At 36.4% G+C, this 7462-nt stretch overlaps 1 pseudogene; it reads right to left on the reverse strand.

Moving 5' to 3' along the window:
• Positions 1 to 1771: 1771 nt before the first annotated feature.
• On the reverse strand, positions 1772 to 1890 carry LOC118610621 (annotated as a pseudogene).
• Between the last annotated feature and the right edge of the window lie 5572 nt (positions 1891 to 7462).

Raw genomic sequence — 7462 nt, forward strand, 5'->3', positions numbered from 1 at the left:
AGTCAAACCAGAAAAAATTTAAACTATCTTTATTAATTATTAAAAATAATAAGCCCATTCATGTGAGCATAAATATTTTTATTAAAATTATATTTTCCAAACAAAATAAAATTTAGCAATAGGAAGGGTGTTGTTTTACATATTTTTGCAAATTTCTAATATCCAGCTTAATAGAATATAGCTGAATTCTCACATATGTGTCTGCATTCATTCTGTTGTGATATATTATTTTAGATGAAGGATGTGAAGAAAACTAACCTCACCTTTCTTGTTGATTGTAGTTGTAGGTTCAAACCAATTATCTGAATATATTTTCAGATAATTGTGTATATTCTTTTTGAATACTTTGTTAATAGTTAGAAATGATAATTTTTTGAAGGTTAGTTGCAACTGGAATCTGAAACCACATCAATGAACTTTTGTGCTCTGTCTAGGAAATTCATTGATCTAGCTTATATTTTGAAAGAATCTTTCAGCTAAGCATGATTTTGTAACATTGTGCATTGATTATATGTTAAATATTGGCTAGTGGAGTTTTGTGTCTCTTACAACTTTTGGTACATTTCATTATACAGTATCAAAATATAACATTAGTTACTGTCACCACTGATGTCATAAAAATAAATCTTTAAGTCTTGGGAACTTGATGCTCATGGTGACACAAGCAAATTTTCCAAAATTCTAATTTTTACTTGAAAGCTTAAATATTATCATTAACAATGAGTATCATCTACCTTGTAATGACAGGCTCACTTCATTCAAGATTTTAAATTCAAAATTTGAGATCATTGTAGATTCACATGTAGTTTTAAGAAATAATACAGAGATATCTTGTGTAACCTTTACTTAACTTCCCTCAACTGCAAAATTATAGTACAATGTCACAATCAGGATATTGCATTGGTATGGAACATTTTCATTACCACAAAAATCTATCAGATTGCCTTCATGTAGCCACAACCATTTCCCTCTTGTTCCTACCTCGTGTTTAACTCCTGACAGCCATTAATCTGTTCTCTGTATAATTTTGTCATTTTAAAGATGTTACGTTAATAGAAACACACAGTAGAGAACCTTTGGGGATTTTTTTTTTTTAACTCAGTATAATTCTCCATAGATTCATCCAGGTTGTTGTATGTACAATAGTTTGTTCTTTTTGATTGCTGAGTAGTATTCCATGGCATGAATAACCACAGGTTATTTAATCATTCACTCATTTCAGGACATCGGAGTTAGTTCCAGTTTTTGACTATTACAGGTAAAGCTGCTATGAACATTCATGTACAGGTTTTTGTATAGACATAAGTCTTCATTTCTCTGGGATATGTGCCCAGGATAGCATTGCTGGGGCATATGGTAGTTGCATGTTTAGGTTTTTAAGAAACTGCCAAACTGATTTACAGAGCAGCTGAACCATTTTATAGTCCCACCAGCAGCGATAATCCAGTTTCTCTGCATCCTTGCCTTCTTTTGGTGTTGTTACTGTTTTTTTTTTTTTTAATAGACTCTATTTTTTAGAGTAGTTTTAGATTCTCATTAAAATTGAGCAGAAATTCGAAACATTTCCTCTGTATGCCCTGCCCCACATACATACAATACAGCTTTTCCCACTATTAACATCGCCACCAGAGAGATAAATTTGTTACAGTTGATGAACTTATATTGCCAAGTTATTACCATTCAAGATCATAGGTTGTTTACATTAGAATTCACTCTTGGTGCTGTACATTCTGTGTGTGTGCGTGTGTGTGTGCGTGTGTGTGTTTTTAAATACGTACAGCACCTTGTCTTCCTAGGTGGTTTCCCATCCAAATACTAATTAGACCCAACACTGCTTAGCTTCTGAGATCAGATGGGATCGGACGTGTTCAGGGTGACATGGCCATAGACTCATTCTGTGGGTTTTGATGAATGTATAAGGGCATGTATCCACCAAAATAGTGTCCTACAGAATAGTTTCACTGCCCTAAAAATCCTGTATCTGCCTTTTCATCTCTCCCTCTCCCCTGACTCCTGGCAAATTTTAATTTGCCCAAATGACTAATGATATTGAACATCTTTTTATGTGCTTATTTGCCATCTGCATATCTTCTTCAGTGGACTCTCTTTATATCTTTGCTCATATTCTAAATGGATCATTTTGTTTTTATACCATTGTGTTTTGAGAGGTCTTTATATATTCTAGATCTGTTCCTTTGTCAAATATGTGATTTGGAAACATATTTTCCCACTCTATAGCTTGTCTTTTCATTCTTTGGAAAGCTTATTTTGAAGAGCAAATGTTTTTAATTTTAATAATGTACAGTTTACCAATTTTTCCTTTTAATGAATATCCAATAGTTCCAGCACTATTTGTTGAAAAGATTGTCTTTCTTCCTCCACTGAATCATGTGTGTGTGTATAGTAACAGTTTACAAATTTATAATCATATATATATATAATGTTATATCTAGAACAAGAGCTATAAAAACCATACAGACACTAAAACATATATATGATATATTATACTTTATGTATGTAATATATGTTACATTATACATGTATTTAAAATCATAGTCTTCATTCAACTTAAAAAAAAATCTGCCAAATAACTAAGTCTGAATAACCATAATTTATCCATAAATTGTTTTTAACAGTAAAAATGGTGTTCCATGAAAAAAGTAATTAATTCATCGCACAACTCAAAAACCTTACAGGTGCTATTTCCTTGAGACAAACATTGTACTTTGTCATGCAGCAGAAATGCTTTATTGGTGCTTTTCAGTTTATTGCACAGAATATAAAAAAGATGTACATTTGAGGGTTCAGAAAGTTAATAATGTTCGCTGCTTCATTAAGGACATTCTTAAGTAAAACTGGCTTTAAAGTTATTTATTTATTTATCTACTTATTCATTTACTCTACGAAAGTAACAGTGACGACTACAATGGCTGTTAGTATGGATCGATGCCACTGCCTTGGTTTGTGCTAAGGCACCAGCAGCTTTACCCATCATTACTGTTTTTTCTCCAATTCTTTTTTATTGTGGTAAAAAATTTAAAACCATAGAAGTCACCATTCTAACCATTTAAAGTGGATAAAATACATTCATGATGTTATACAATCACCACCATCATCTAGTCCAGTACATTTTCACCACCCCAAAAGAAAATTCTGTATCCGTTAAGCATTTCCCTTCCTCTGCCCTCTAGCCCCGGACAGCCACCATTCTGCTTTCAGTCTTTATGGATTTGCCTGTTCTGAACATTTTGTATAAATGAAGTTATAAAATATAGTACCTTTTGTATCTGACTTCTTTCACTTAGCATGAGATTTTCAAGGTTCATTCACATTGTAGCATAAGTATATCATTCTTTTTTTTTTTTTTTACAGCTGTGTGAATATACCACACTTTGTTTATCTGTTCAAAAGTTGATGGACATTTGTGTTATTCCCACCTTTTAGCTTTTGTGAATCATGCTTCTATGAACATCCATGTATACCTATTTTGTTTTAACACCTATTTTCAATTCTTTCAGGACTATACATAAAAGTAGAATTGCTGAGTCATAAAGTAGTTTTATTTTTAACTTTTTGGTGAATTGTCAAGCTGCTTTCCATGGCTCTTGCACCATTTTGAATTCCCATCAGCAATGTACGAGGGTTACAATTTCTCCGCATTCTTGCCAAGACTTGCTATTTTCCATTTTTAAAAATTATAACCGTGATTTACCCAGTTAGTGACATTTCAGATAATTTTTCCTTTCTTGCCTTTCATAAAGGACAAAGGCAGGGTAGTGGTTAAGGCCATGAGCTTTTTGCATCAGATAGAACTGAGTTTGAACCTTGCCTCAGTAATACTAGTTTTGTAATTTTGAGAAAGTTTCCTAACATCTCTGAGCCTCAGTTTCCTCAGCTATAAAATGAGGCAATGAAACATCATGGAATTCTTACGAGGTTTAATGAGATAATAAGTTTAAGTTGTTTGGTACATAGTTGGCATTCGACAAATGGTAGCTATGAAAAGGCGGTAGTATTACAAGTGTGATGTAATTTATTATCTAAAAAGGGACAAATTCGAGAGTAAAAAGAGTGCTGTCAAAAATGACTATGGACAACAGGTTTTACCTGTCCCAGGTGCACCTGGAAGTGTGGTCATCCTAATGAAAGAAAGTTGCAGAAAGACATTTGAGCAACAGAAGAGAACATTGTTGCCCAAAAAAGTATCCCAGTATGATTCTCGTACTGGGATACTTTCCTTTAATTACTTTTGCCATGCCCCTGTTCTTTGTGATCATTTAAGACATGTGTCCTGAGGTAATAATTAACTGTTTCCCTAGTGGGTGGACCCTTGGACTACAGGAAGAACCAACAGTTATCTTTTGGCATCTAGAATTTTAACATAAAACCAAATTTTACCACTAAAGTTCCGGTCAGTGACCAGGTAGGATCAATTAGCTGGAATTTGGAACTGGGGGAAAACAACGTTGAGCCAATCAATCCCTAGGCCAATAAGAAACAATAAGGAAACCGGACCATAAAGATAAGCAGACCCAGGGAAAGCTTCTAAGGTCTTGTGTGCGCATGAGTTAAAAGTTGTTACATAGTTAACTTTTCCTCATTGTCATAGTAAAAAACTCTCCCTTAGGGGAAAATTTAAGATGCTAATGAGACATGCTGCAAATAGCTTGCAGCATGTGCAGTGTAGGACCTATCTCAGCATGCTTTGGGGAGGGAGAAGGGAAAGAAGAAGGGGTGGCCTTTGATCCCATGAACTTACAAAACCGCGGTGCCTGTAAACCTCGGAGAGCCCTGTTCATTCTCTTTGGAGTGCATCCCCTTGGTGCGTCAAGCTTTTCCTTTAATAAACCTTTCTGTCTGCAAAACTGTTTCGCCCACTCTCCTGATCGCTGTTCTGACCAGGGCAAGGACCCCCGCGCTGGTAACAAAGTCCAGTTGGACTGCCGAAGCCATGGGACTGGAAGCCTTTTATAACATGAACACTAGTGCTCAGATGTACTTTACATTAGAAACAACGCGCTTGGAGTTGTTAAAGTGACTGATTATAGAAGCTCTCAGATGTCTGTGGAAAGCTATTATGGAAACATATAAATTGATCATTGTCCCCTTAAACATTCATTTCAAACCAACCCAGGTGGTAGAAATAGGCCACGGAGGGGGATAGTGCATAAACTTTTGGGCCCTTGCAGACCAGCTAGATCATGTTGTAGCTGCCAGACCCCAAAAGACACACGGACCACCAGAACTCAGTGAGTTATAGGAAATACTCTTTATTCAGCCAGCTGGGTCTACCAGGGGTGCGCAGACCCCAAATTAAGCAGCCCCGAAATGTAGAGGTACAGGGTTTTTAAGCCGAAAATCCCATTCTTCATTCTGTCTAAACACAAAGGTCTATCCTTCTATTCATTACCTGTCAACTCACAGGTCAGGTGTGTAAGTGGGGTTACAGAAGCAGAAAGCTTATTGTTAGAATGTTATGTTCCTATGGGTGACAGCCTATGTTTCCATGGACATAGCCAAGCAGTAATTTTCCTGCAAGTAATAAATTTCTAGCAGTCATTTTTCAGCCATTACAATCAGAAGAAATAGGAAACTAAGGACGAGAGCTAATATTTGGGGGGGGGGGACTGTACTTAATTCTAAACTCTGTGTGAGGTGTTTTATATATACAATTCTCAAAATAGCCCCTTGTGATAAGTGATATTATTCTTATTTGACAGTCGAGAAATAGTTAGATATGTTTAGAATTAGGTCAATCTGGCCTTCAACTTTCACTTATTCCTTTGTGCTGTGTACCCGCGGTGCTGCTGGCAAAGTGTGCCACCCCAGTGAGGGGCCAGCCATAGCTCAGGAGTGGGTAATGGTACATCCGATCTACCCTTTAAGTACCGCCTGTACAGAACCTACATTAAATCTTTAAGGTGGAGAGTTATCAAGCAGAACCAAACCAAATAAAACCTCTACCCTCAGAACAAATAGAGAAAAAATTGTGTGATATTGTGACTTAGAATAATATATTTATATGTGGTCTTTTTGTTCACGCTAGAGCTTTTAAAACAATTGGAATTTCTTAAGAGAGTGATAAAGGTGTCTTTTTTTATGTTAATGAGGTGACTTTTGAAAAGCACCTAAGGCTGAGAGCTGGTTGCCAGGGATACCAACCAAGAGTAGAGAGTTGGAATTTTTCAGTTCCACCCCCTGATTTCTGGAGCTGGGTGAGGGAGGCTGGAGGTTGGCCAATGATTCACTCAATCATGCCTATATAATGAAGCCGCTGTAAAAACCCAGAAAGCTGAGATTCAGAGAGCTTCTGCATTGAAGACGTGGAGATTTGGGGAAAGTGGTGTAACCACAGAAAGCATAAAAATTCCACACCTTTTCCCCATATCTTGCCCTATACACCTCTTTAACAGCTATTTCTGAGTTACATTCTTTTGTAATAAACCAGTAGTTTAGTAAGTAAACTGTTTCTCTGAGTTCTGTGAGCTGCTCTAGCGAATTAATTGAACCCATGGAGGGAGTATCTTTGGAAACTCTGATCAATAGCCAGTCAGTCAGATGTACAGGTGACAACTTAGGTTTACATCTGGTATCTAAAGTGAAGGGCAGTCTTACAGGACTTGAGTCTTTAACCTGTGGAATCTGATGCTACATCCAGGTAGGTAGTGTCAACATTGAATTGACTTGCAGGGCACTCAGCTAGAGGAGAAGAATTGCTTGGTGGTGTGTGACCATCCCACCCTCAACCCCCCACACTGAAATTGGGAGCAGAATCACTACCACAGCATTGTCTCTAGAAAACATTCCTATTCTGTCACTCAGGGAACACGAGGTTAAAACCTGGTTTGTAGTTTGACTGAGACTGCAAAGGAGTTCCTTAGGCTGAGCAGTTTGCTTTACCAAGGAGTTTTTGTTTTACCTGCAAATCATAAGCGCTGGGCCTTGGACCTAAGGCCTTTCCTCGTTTCTGCTTTTAGTAGCTTTTGACCTCCTTAAGACTCAATGTTCAGGTTTCAGATTCTATATTCAATAAGCCCTTCTGTCCCAGAGCTGATGGCCATCACAGTTTCAAAAATATATATATATTTGTGATTCTCTCCCTGTTTCTTTTCCAATCACACATCTGTACACAGCATACGCAGACCTTCCAGAAGCTTAGGAAAGGCATACATGGGCAGGAGCAGGAAAAAGAGAGAAGGTACAATATTCTTCTTCTTAATTTTTTAAAAGATTACATTTTTTATGTGTCTTCTATTCATTACATTAGGATATCTAAATGTGAGATTTTTTTTCACAAGAACCTCATTTGTACATTTTTCGTATAATTATCTCAAGTGTATACAGTTTAGATAATGTGCTGAGTTAGCTATCTTTTAAAAATTTTTTTTCCTTTTCTAATTACTTTCAAATATTACATAATCTTTTGGGATTTGTGTTCTTACTCTAATAGCCACAATAAAAA

Source organism: Rousettus aegyptiacus, unplaced genomic scaffold (genome assembly GCF_014176215.1).
Source record: "Rousettus aegyptiacus isolate mRouAeg1 unplaced genomic scaffold, mRouAeg1.p scaffold_m13_p_12, whole genome shotgun sequence".
NCBI classification, from domain to species: Eukaryota; Metazoa; Chordata; class Mammalia; order Chiroptera; family Pteropodidae; genus Rousettus; species Rousettus aegyptiacus.